Raw genomic sequence first — 13214 nt, forward strand, 5'->3', positions numbered from 1 at the left:
CTTGCCAGCAAATTTCCTCAGCGAGTGCAGCTAATGAAACCGTGTGTGTCCTTGCGGCAGGATGTGCCAAATCCATCCAAATATTCCCGCTTCCCAAGACAACCAGGGTGATTAAGTGCAGCAGCCAGCACTCCACCAAGGATTCTTTAAAGGGAAAAACGTAAAAGGGCTGGAAAGGAACTAAGTGTTTTAGCTGGAAAAAAGGAATGATATTGGGTATTGTAATTACGTGTTAAATGGGATATGTATCACTGGAAAATGCATTCCCAAGGTTCAGATTTATAAATATGTATTTTTGCTTCTATTTAGTTAGTAGCATTTGCTAATCAAAATATTTAATAATTTCATTGAATCAATCTGATTCAAGTTTTGAAGCTTATCGGTATAGCTTTCAAACACTGGCTGCTATTTAGATTTCTTACAGTGACAAAGTAGAGCGAAGTGAAGTGTAACCATAGTAGTGGAACATTTACTTGAATTGACTTTATCCGCTCTGCTTTTAACTGTTGTCCTACCAGATCCTGGCCATTCCTGGCAATCAGGCGCAACGACTTCCGTTGCCGCCTGGCAACCGCAATTGAAATGTTTTCATGGTGGCAACTAAAAATTGTCATCGGGATTTCCATTACCTGCGGCCAAGTTGGCTTCTCGGCCACGTTTTATTAAAGATGCTCGGCCAGGGCCACACACCATTGGGTATCCACAATCCCCACCCGTAGGCAGTTGGCAATGGGGCTTAATTAAGTTTGTGCCACACCCCCTCGAAATCAGTTGCAGGCGTCAAGGAGAACCAAATCCCTTTATCAACGGAAAATGGCGTGAAAAAAAATGCAATTAGTGTTGCACTCGCGCTACCCACGACTTTCGTTTAATTGCGAACTGCGGTGAATTAAATCATTTCCAGGGCGTCATCTTAAAGCCTTCGAGGAAAAGCTGGCTGAATGGAAAAGATGGCGGCCAAAAGGTTTCGCCTAACAACAAAAACAACAAACCGCAGTGGGGCCAAAAGGAAAATGCATAAGAAAGTAAGCAGCGAATGGAAAGCGGAAAATGGGAAATGGGAAATGGAAGGCGGTGAAAGTGGTGAGAGATTTGTTGACTGCATTTTTAATTACTCTAAAAGCAACTGAGCAGCAGCCGTGTAAATGACTGCTCCGTTGGTTTTCCCCCTTTTCAGATAATTTCAAAGCTCTCCTGATCATTACAAAGCTGTTTTCCATCTGATGCCCATGCAGGTAAGTACGAGTATATGCAATGTTTTGGTCAATATATTGGAAATAAATCTTGACAATAACAAAACTATATTTAATAGAATTCTTAGACCCATTACACTGTGTTATCTTTATTTTTATAAAGGAATATTCAATGGACATTGATAGCTGTTAATTAATGGTTATTATTATTTGATTATAAGTCATATAAGGTACATATATCATGCCATTGTGTTTTTTAAGCTTTCGAGAACACTTCTAGATTTTGTAGTTTCATTTCTAAGCCTCGCAATTACTATCTTGACCGCATCTGTGCATGTTTGTATGACATGGAGATTAGCATAAAGATGAGGCCAAAGAACAACTGGCAAATAGAAAGTTGTAAAAGCAAACACCATTAAGCACATCAACTGGAAAATGCCGAGAAACTTATTTCATCTATGACACAACACAACACGAACGAGAAGCAACCACCACACAACACCAAAAATAAAACCAAATAAAAATCAAATTGGACACAGGGCAACAAAAAACAGGAATGTCCAGCATTTCGGGTGACCAGAACTTGTAATATAAGACAAACAAGGGGACGACAATAACAAAATGTTGTTCTTTAAATGGCACAAAATGTTTTCAAAGCTTATTTTTCATTTGCTCGTTGCGCCGCACAACAAAAAGGATATCGAAGGATATGGCCAGGACAACGCAAGACAGCATAATGTGCAGGCGAAAAAAGGAGGGCAAATAAAAAATTTACAAAATATAAGAAAAATAGCTGGAGAGATAGTGAAACACCAGCAGCGGCAGCAGCAGCAGCAACAGCAGCTGGAAAATGGGCGGGGGAAATCGGGGGGAAAACAACCATCGAGCAACGACAACGAGCGGCAAATAAAAATAAACAAACATAGCAAATAAAATGAAAACAAAACTCCATAAAAATGTTTTTTCTGCCCGACGAAAAAGTTAAGCATATAACAAGCGAATGTTTATGCACATGCGAAGAGTGGCCTTTCCCACTACCACTTCCACTACCCGGCACCTATTCCCATTTCTATTCCAATCTAGCTCGCTTTTATTCTGCGTGTATTTGTGTGTTTTTTGCCATTTTCCACCCTTTATGCCACCCCATTTGCCCATACCATTTTCCATTGCCTTCGCTGACATTCCGTTCTATTGCTTGATGTTTTTTGCAGTTTACTGCAGTTTTTACAACACAAATCGAAATTGTCATCCATTCGCTCAATTTGTCGTCTTGGGCGCGACCTCGTCAACACACCACCCCCAATGCAAAATTACCCAACCCCAATGCCACGCCCACTGGCTCCTATGCATGTGTGCCGCCCACTTGCTGGTGCTCTTGTTGGCGAGCATCTTTATGCTTGGTTACACAAATGCCGTAGAAACCATTTCGCTCATTTCTTTTCCCCTATTTTCTTTTATTTTTGCTTTTTCTATTTGCAGCCAACCCGCAATCTTATATTTTTTTTTGCTAGTTTGCCAATCTAATGGCAAGAAACAAAATCCCAGAAAGAAAAGCATCCCAAACTTTGCTCCGATCCCTACAAGTACGGCATACATCCGCCTCGCACTCACACTAAACTTGTTTGCGAACGTAATGAAGCGGAAATTCGCTGAATGGCATATGCGGGGTAAAGAAATTAAATCTGAACTCTGACCCTCCAGGTAATTGTGGCACAAGTGACAGCAGAGCTTGCAACCTAAATCCTGCAGCTAAATTTAAAAAAGTAAATTCTTTAAAAAACCAACTCTAAATGTCTCATTAGTGAAAAAAAGATTTGTTAAATTTAAATTATTAACCTTGACTCTTAAATGAAATGAATGTTTTTAATTTAAATTTTGTTAACTCAATTACTCGAGTAATGTTCCATTATTATATCCGTTACTCGCAGAGCATAAGAAATATATATTCATATCAGGATCAATAGCCAAGTCAACTCTATCGGTATTTGAAAAAAATGTTTAAATTTCTCGTTCGCACTTCCACTATCTGAGTAATGGGTATCTGCCTCGACCATAGAGTTCTCTCTTGTTATACCCGTTACTCGTAGAGTAAAAGGGTATACTAGATTCGTTGAAAAGTATGTAACAGGCAGAAGGAAGCGTTTCCGACCATATAAAGTATATATATTCTTGATCAGTAGCCGAGTCGATCTGGCCATGTCCGTCTGTCCGTCCGTCTGTCCGTCCGTCCGTCCGTCCGTCCGTCCGTCCGTCTGTCCGTATGAACGTCGAGATCTCAGAAACTACAAAAGCTAGAAAGTTGAGATTAAACATACGGACTCCAGAGACATAGACGCAGCGCAAGTTTGTTGATTCATGTTGCCACGCCCACTCTAACGCCCACAAACCGCATAAAACTGCCACGCCCACACTTTTAAAAAATGTTTTGATATTTTTTCATTTTTGTATTAGTCTTTTAAATTTCTATCGATTTGCCAAAAAACTTTTTGCCACGCCCACTCTAACGCCCGCAAACCGAAAAAAACTGTCAGTGTTGAAGACTCGCCTTCGCACTTCCACTAGCTGAGTAACGGGTATCAGATAGTCGGGGAACTCGACTATAGCGTTCTCTCTTGTTTTCTTATCATCCTAAGCAATAATAATCGAAAGCATGTGCTTTACATAAACACAGAAAGATAATATACATAGACTGCATAGCCCATCGAAGCAGCTTAATTAGTCAATTACAAGTTGTAATTAAGCAAACACGAACTTGAAATTGAAATTGCACAAATCCTTGTATGCCAAAAACAATAACGCGCCCTTTGCAATCATTGGAGTACGAACATTCCAACCAAAACCGTCGATTGTCCTCACCTAAAGAGACAATATACGAAATTAACAAGTTTTCAGTGGATAATTGTGCATTAAGCCATCGGAGTCCCAAAGGGCAAAGCCGGTCGGAACCATCACGTATCGATGTCCGGGTAAGTAAGTCGATCTCTTTGCCCCGCACTCCATCCGCCCAGTGGGAATACATAAAATTACGGCGGAAATAAAAGGATTTTCCTTGGGTAAATGCTCTCTGGGCCATGTCAGCGATGATAATATAAAGTTTGCACAATTGCCGCCAAGACACTCAACGACGTCATTAACAGGCTGGCGCCATGAGGGAAAATTTGTGAGGAAAATGGATGGGGAAAACTGGGCCGAATTGCCGTATTGTTTAATGGCCAGCAGGCGCGACAGGCGCATGGAAATTATGGAAGACTTTTGCACAACTCAATTAATGAAAAGTAAACATCCTGGGCACAAAGGATTCGCAATCCAAAGGCACCCAAAATCGAAAGGATGGGCAATGGTAATGGTTGCATAAGGGTCAGAACACAATGCAAAATTAATTAGCTTACTTCACTTAAGCGCTGGCAATTTGAGTGCATCCTATTTTGCCCAGAAATCTCCATTCACAGCCCCGTCGCCATCGTCATAATCATCTTCATCGTCATTGGCATCGTCATCATGATGATGGCAGTTGTCCTTGGCATCCTTCGCCTGAATATCCAACTGGCATGCCGTAAAGTAATTTGCATTTCGGGCTAATGCCATTTGCATGCGCATATTCCGATTACAATTTAGTTAAATTTGCCGCCTCCCCCGTTGACGATGTCCTTGCCTTTTCTAGTCCTGAAATTTTCAACGAGCAAACTATTGACAATGAACTAATTGCTATTGTTGCCGTCTGGGGACATATTTCGACTGCAAATAAACTCGTTCCTAAAGCGAAAGTCACTGCCAGAGACGGAGACAATGCCAGAGAGCAGTGGATAGAGATGGTAACAGGGAGATATATACTGGCGATGGAGAGCCCAAGGCAGCTTTAACTGCAGCTCGTTTGCTGTCATCGTTATGCCCCGATTCCAGCTACATCCCCAGCTCCTCTGGCCCATTTGGCCACTCAAATGTCTCAAGAGCCTCGCCGCCGTGGCTGCCTGACTGCCTGACTGCATCCCAATCCACCACCCACACGCACCCACACACACACATACACAGCACACTACACCACACTCTCCAAATCGCAAACAATTACTTTTTGAAGTAGTGCGAATGCCCCACCGTCTCCATAGTTCGCCAATCCTGCGCCAAAGACCCACTGCATCACCTGTGCCACTCACCTGCGCCACATTGATCCAGCTCCATGCCAAATGCCAGATAACGAACCATCGACGGAATGCCTGCAGCTCGAGCTTCTGACAGGACGCATGGACACAGTGTGTGTAACGTGATTACAAGTGGGTTGGGAAGTCACTAGTGACGAAGACGAGGACACGGACTGGGAATGGGACTGGGACACGGGATGCGTTGCAGATCCTGGATAGCGACTTACAGAGGGGTCCTCTAAAGTTCCGACGGCTAAGAAGCAACCCCGATTCACTTGTTGCCATCTTAGAAGCCCCCTTTATACTATATACATCTTATATCTTTGGGAAATAAAATGTTCCATTTATAAGTAAATATAGTTTTTCGAACATATGGAGAACTGACTTTTAAATAAATGGTCAAAATATTTTTTTAATATTCACTCTCTTTAAACTAAGCGAGTTACTTTAATATCATAAGCATATAAATGATAAAGTGAGGCATTCTGCTTGCTAATTCCAACTACGATAGCTTTAATAAATTACATTATATGGTATTTTCATATTTTCATAAACATTGATTTAATTCCACTGCGTCCAGTGTCCACTGTACTTTCCGCCACCGCCTTTGATAGCACACATCCAACACATCAGCACGGTCTAGCGTTGCCGACCTGAGAACTTTTGCCAGCAATATTTTATAATTAAAATTTCAAATGCTCGCTGGAGGGAAGGAGAGAAAGTGAGGGGTGAGCCGGGGAAGAGAAAGAGACGCCACTAAGCGGCGAGTGAGCAACAAAGCGAATTGAGTCCGGGTTCCGGAGATCTCATTGATATTGGCGAACGGTGGATTGGTTTTCCCCCGACTTCCTTCGCGCTTTTCAATTGCAATTGCTGTGCTTCTGACTGCCATTGGGGGGAAATCGTTCGATTGGAGGGGGTTGGGGGAAGTTTAAATTGTTCTCCGGACGCCAGGCAATATATAACTAAGTATTCAATATGCTCGATTCAATTTTATGGCCAAGGCACTTACCAAATAGTTGCCAGCTATTAAAACAGGTAGTTAGTTGGCCATAAAAGGGAAGTGCGAATATCCGAGCACTTGCACGGCTGCCTTGAAAATTCCGGGGCTCACTCAACCCGCCAATCAACTGATAATGAACTGCAGTTCCACCTGTTCTCACCTGTGAACATGAATCAAGTACAATACCAATTACGAGGATGCGAAATCAGGTCCTTGCGCTTATCCTTCGGCTCTCTGGCCTTGGGCCGGCCGAACCCAGCGAAGTTTCTCAAGTATTTATGAACTTTGTTAACAGGCCAAGAATTACAAACTTGTGAGCGAGCAAAACTTCTGAACTGAATGAGAAATTGTGTGCAAAAGCGACAGTGTTCGCTGCTTTCTACTTATGTTGCTCCTGAAAATGAATTAAATGCCCCGTGGAAGGGGACTGTATTTATCAAGGTAAGCAAAAATATACATTTCGTAGTTGGATGAGCGGGAACTCTCGACAAATTTGGTTCCCATTGCGTTTTAGTTTAAGAAAGAGTTTACATCTCTTTAGGCTAAGAGTAAGCCCCTGAATTGAAAAATTAAAAGGCTTCTTAAAATTGCTGAAATAACGTAAAACCAAAATAGAATTGCGCTACGACAAAAATGGGAGGAAAGTTAATTACCTTAATAATGTTTAAAGAACATGGATCCCTTCTTTGATAATGACAACAAATTTAAGAAATATTTTAAAATTAGTTAATGTAAGAAGGTGTGTATATTCTTTTATTATATATTTTTTTTACCTCACTGGCCCACTGTCCTATGAAAGATGCACTAATTGCCACCGAGTCGCCGGGCAAGTTTACGGCCAAGGTAAACGCGACCAGGAGACATAAGGCCAAAGTTCAACGTGGCTGAAGTTTTTCGACCGTGTCACGCCTACTTTTTCTAGCTGGTGTGCGTGTATGGATGCATGTGTGTGCGAGGGTTCTTCAGGTTTTCACCTTGCGCAACTTTTCCTTTTAGCTGTGCTCCCTTTTTCCGCTTTGAACTCGGGCATTGTACGCCATATCCTTTACGTCGCAGTGACGCCGCTTAAGGTCGCCTTAGTCTGCATTAAAATTGGCTGCCCTATCCCTGGTTTACTGCTGGATATTTCACACTTTTCCGCGATAATCATTAAAATCTTATTAAAGTCGCATAAACCACGTCAGCCTAATTAAAAAGTTTACAGTCATTTTGTGTTTAACAGGCAGGCAAAATAAATATTACGTTTTTTCTCTCCGAAATGGTTTTTATACCCGTTACTCGTAGAGTAAAAGGGTATACTAGATTCGTTGAAAAGTATGTAACAGGCAGAAGGAAGCGATTCCGACCATATAAAGTATATATATTCTTGATCAGGATCAGTAGCCGAGTCGATCTGGCCATGTCCGTCTGTCCGTCCGTCTGTCCGTCCGTCTGTCCGTCTGTCCGTCCGTCTGTCCGTCTGTCCGTCCGTCTGTCCGTCTGTCCGTCTGTCCGTCTGTCCGTATGAACGTCGAGATCTCAGGAACTACGAAAGCTAGAAAGTTGAAATTAAACATACGGACTCCAGGTACATAGACGCAGCGCAAGTTTGTCGATTCATGTTGCCACGCCCACTCTAACGCCCACAAACCGCCCAAAACTGCCACGTCCACAGTTTTGAAAATTGTTTTGATATTTTTTCATTTTTGTATTAGTGTTGTAAATTTCTAACGATTTGCCAAAAAACTTTTTGCCACGCCCACTGTAACGCCCACAAACCGCCCAAAGCTGCCACGCCCACACTTTTGAAAAATGTTTTGATATTTTTTCATTTTTGTATTAGTCTTGTAATATTCTATCGATTTGCCAAAAAACTTTTTGCCACGCCCACTCTAACGCCCTCAAACCGACAAAAACTGTCAGTGTTGAAGATTCTCCTTCGCACTTCCACTAGCTGAGTAACGGGTATCAGATAGTCGGGGAACTCGACTATAGCGTTCTCTCTTGTCTATAATTAAAGAAGTTTTGATAACAATAAATGTGTAGCAAAAAACATTCGAGCTCTGAATTCATAACGATGGTTAGTATGAAAGGCATTTATAGAGCTTATAGTTAATATAATTGTGGGGTTTTATTTATTAATATTGATGTTTTATTATTATGATAAGTATAGTTTTAATTAATAACATCTATTTTAATATTAGATAATAGTCTTCACGTCGTTTAAGTCTTCTCTCGTCGAATACTTCCGTCTTCTCTCGGCTCTCGTCACAAACTGCTCCCGTCGTCTGCGTTCTCGCCGCTTATATTGGGATCAGTCGCTTCCTTCTGAGAATCGTTGATATACGTCGTAGTTTCCTTTTGGTTCAACTTCTCTTTTTCCGCGTATTGCGATCGTCGACGTCGACTTCTATTTTCCTTGAATTATGTTGATCGTCGACTTCAACTTCTGTTTTCCTTGAATTATTGTCTTTGCGTTTTCGTTGTCCAGAGCGTCGTCAATGTTCATATTCGAATATGTGGAAATATCTCTCCCACATTCGGCCATCCTGACAAACATTCGTCTCGAATGTTTCGTCGTCGTTTTCATCGCTTGGTTGTCTTCTTCATAGGTTTTCTCTCTAGTATTCGTCGTCGTCGTTTTTACATCTTTATCGTCTTTATTTTTCGGCTTTTTTTTTTTTGGTGATTTTATCCTCTTTTTCACCGTCTTTACATCTTTCGTCTTTATTCGTTATTTCATTCTCATATTCGCCGTATTTTCTTGTCGTTTCGCCATCTTTATTCGTTATGTCGTTCTCGTCGAGTTTTTACATCGTTTCGGACTCGTTTTCATCATTTACATCATGAATGGGCCATGACTTCATATATTCAGCACAAGTTGATGAATTTTTTGGGCCGTCCGAATTTCCAATTTTTTGAACATCGTACGCATTGTTGTGCTTTACTTTGGTGATTTCATACGGGCCCAGATATTTTGGTTTTAATTTGAGTCCGCCGCCAAACTGTGTACGTTTAATGGCTACTAGGTCGCCAACGTTGTACATTCGTGCAGGTTTACGTCGTAAGTTATACGTCTTTTTGTTTTCGGCTTGCAATTTCAAAATCTGTGTTTTAGCTTTAAGGCGAAGGTCGTTGCGATTGTCGATAAACAGGCTTATTGATTCCTTGCTGATTAAGTCGTGAAGTTGCTTATCATCTTTGCTTCTCATTTTTACACCGATAAGAAGTTCAAAGGGTGTTGTGTTGATACTTCTCGCGAAAGTTGAGTTAATGGCTTGTTGAACTCGATCAACGTGTCTATACCATTTCGTTGGATCATCTACACTTAACTTGGAAAGAACTGGTATAATAATTGCGTTAATCCTTTCCACCTGTCCGTTTACACGCGGTAAACCTGTCGTTGATTTTACTACTTTTATGTCTTCTTCCTCGCAGTATTGTAAAAAATCTTGGGATGTAAATGCTGATCCTCTGTCTGAAATTATACAGACGGGGTTGCCAAAAACGTTACTTTGTCCTCGTAATTTTGCTATGACTTCAGAACCAGTTGTTGACTTTGTTGGGTAAAGCCAGCAGAACTTCGTAAAAGCATCTACAACAGCTAGAATGTGCTTGTAATTTTTGTTTGTCGATTCTAATGGGCCTAAAAAGTCAATATGGTAAGTGTGCAATGGAAAATCTTCTTTTTGTAATGGATGTAGTAAGCCCTCCTGCTTGCCTTGTTTGCGGTTGCTTAAAATGCACGGTATGCAGCAGTCAATATATTTTTGAATTTTTTCGTCAATGTTGTCGATAAAATATTCCTTATTTATCAGCTCCTTTGTTTTCTTGACAGCAAAATGGCCTCTGTCGTGAGCTCTACTAATTATCTGCCTCTGCATGTCTTTGGGCACGACGATTAACTCTAAGTCTTTGACTAATTTGTAAAGAACTCCAGCTTTCAAAAAATAGTCCTGGTATGCAACCTTCGAGTCCTCGATGATTTTGCGGATCGCCTTCAAATGTTCGTCTTTGGATTGAGCTTGTCGAAAACTAACAGCGATTGAGTCATCAACTATTGTCATGATTGGGTATCTAGATAAAGCATCGACGTGTTTCATGCGTGAGCCTGAACGGTGCTCTACCTTGTAGTCGTACTCCTGCAGCAAAAGTACCCATCGTGCCACTCTGGTGCATAGGCTTTGCTTGTCTAATGTTTTAGTAAACGCGTCGCAATCTGTAACAATTTTGAATGAAATTCCAAGGAGATAAACTCGAAACTTGGTTATGGCTTCGATAATGGCAAGCACCTCTAACTCATAGCTAGAATATTTACGCTGCGCGTCTGTGGTTTTTCTGCTCATGTAGTAAACCGGGTGGAATTGGCCGTCATCTGGTGATTTTTGTAGGAGCACGGCTCCAAACCCCTCTATAGAGGCGTCGGTGTGTACCTCAGTTTCATAATTCGGATTATAAATAGCCAAAACTGGGGTCGACGTCAAGTACTTTTTTAATGCGTCGATTGCGTTTTCTTCTTTGGGGCCAATTATGAATTTAGCGTCGTTTTTTGTGAGATCAGTTAAGGGTTTAGAAATTAGAGCATAATTAAATACAAATTTTCTGAAGTATCCTGTCAGACCTAGGAAACTTTCGAGCTGTTTTAAGTTGTTAGGAATCTTAAATTTGGCTACAGCTTCTATCTTCTGAGGCGTTGGTGATATGGTTCCATTCTCGATTATATGCCCGAGAAACTGAATACGGGTCTGCAAGAAATGACATTTCTTCATATTAAGCTCAAGTCCATATTCGCTGCAAATTCCTATAACCTCTTTGAGATTTAATACAGCCTCGCGCTCGTCCTTTGCTGGTATAATTATGTCGTCAACATAAGGAAGAGCGATTCCTCTTCGGGTCAGAGCTCGGAAAATAGCATTTATGTGTCTTTGAAACACTCCAGGCGAGTTGGACAGACCAAAAGGAACTCTACGGAATTGGTACTGGCCACTTTGTGTTACAAATGATGTATATTTCTTGCTGGCTTCGGCTACTGGCACATGGAAAAAGCCGTTCTTCAGGTCAATCGTGCTAAATACCATAGCTTCTTGCAGGCGATCGAGCTGGTCATCGATTAGCGGCAGTGGAAAATGGTCTTTTATTATTACCTTATTTATACGCCTGAAGTCTACGCAGAGTCGTTGCGAACCGTCACTTTTCTTCGCGAGCACAACAGGGCTTGTAAATTCGGAGTCTGATTCTTCAATTATTCCACTCGTTAGCCACTGTTCGATTTGTTCTTCAATAACACGAGTTTCAGCGAAAGCGAATCTTCGCGGACGCGAAAATATTGGCGATTCGTCTTTCAGAATTATATTCATTTCAATGTTTGTTGATTGCGATTTTCGTGGAATATAATTTATTAAAAGTTCACGCACTTCGTTTTTTGCATCCTCACTGGCTGATTCATTAATGTCAAATTCATCGTTGTTGATTACTGCGTCAATTTTCATCAAATTTGTTTCCGGCTGTTCATCCTCAAAACTGCACAGTTTTCGTAAGCGCAACCCGTTCGGTCCAAAAGAAATTTCAGCATGCAAGCATAATTGCTCCCCGATAATCATTTGCGTGTCCATACAGTAGAGTGGAACTATAAGAAAATTTAAATCGTAATCATTGTTATCGATCCATATTTTTTGATTACACTGTCCGATCGGCTTGATTTTATTCGAATCGCGATCTTTTCCAAATCCAATCAAATAAATACTGCACTCCTCTAACTTTGGTAAACACAATTTGTTGAATAAGTCTTCCCGCAAAATATTAAATTTGCTGCCAGTATCAAACAACGCGATGCAATGTTGGTTTTTAATCGAAACGATCTTGCTCGTTAAACCACTGTTTTCTTTCAAAACTCGAGTGTTTGGTTCATGTTCTTTGACACTTTTTTCGTCTTGTGAACAATTCTTCGAAATATGTCCAAATTTGTGGCACTTGAAACACTTTCTTCCTTTCTCTTTATTGTTACAGCTATTAGCAAGATGTCCCTTTTCACCGCAGTTGTAACAAGCAATCTTTTCTTTGTCACTCTTTGCATCACTGAACATTGGCTGCCATTTCTTCCCTTTCACACTTCCGTCGGAGAATTTTGATTTGATATTTATTATTTGGTAATCTTTTAGCTTTCTTTTAAAGTCAGATAAATTTCTTGCACCATACAAAACGGATTTGTTTAGAGAAAGTTCGTCAATACCGTCGATCACGTATTGAATAAGTGCTTCTTTTTCGACTTTTCCTCGTGATGCAATGTCTTTCATTCGGTACAAATATTCTTGTGCGTTCTCGTTCGCACGTCGCTTGCTTTCTCCGAGTTGTTTGTGTATCTGCTTGCTGCTCACTGTCGACTTGAATTCACTCAAGAGGGACTTTTTCAACGCATTCCACGAATTTAGCCGTTTCTCACTTAAAACAAAGAGTTTTGCGACACCCTTTAACGACTTTTTAGCAAAAATTAATTTTTGGAGTTCGTTCCATCCCATAAGCAAGGCTTGATCTTCAAAGTCGCTTATCCACACCTCTATTGGAGTTTCATCACCGCCATCGAATTGTTTTATTGATTCCTCTATGTCCCGAAAACTAATGGCAAAACGGTGTGTCTCATCTTGTGTATTCCTCCGGTCTCTGCCTATCCCATGAGCACTGTTTCCTTCGTCGATTTGGTTTTCTTCTTCTGATTTGTTGTCTTCGTCGTTCTCGCTCTCCTCGTCTGATTCATCGTTTTGTCCATTTTCGTCGTAGGCGAGAAGGTTGCCGTATTGCAAATTCCGAAATATGTGTTCTGGTGCGTTTTCTACATCATGACTTATTCCGAGAACTACGCATATTGATGTAAGATCCCTCTCGTTTAAATGTTCATCAATGTACGTG

The sequence above is a fragment of the Drosophila teissieri genome, chromosome 3R (assembly GCF_016746235.2).
Source record: "Drosophila teissieri strain GT53w chromosome 3R, Prin_Dtei_1.1, whole genome shotgun sequence".
Lineage (NCBI taxonomy): Eukaryota > Metazoa > Arthropoda > Insecta > Diptera > Drosophilidae > Drosophila > Drosophila teissieri.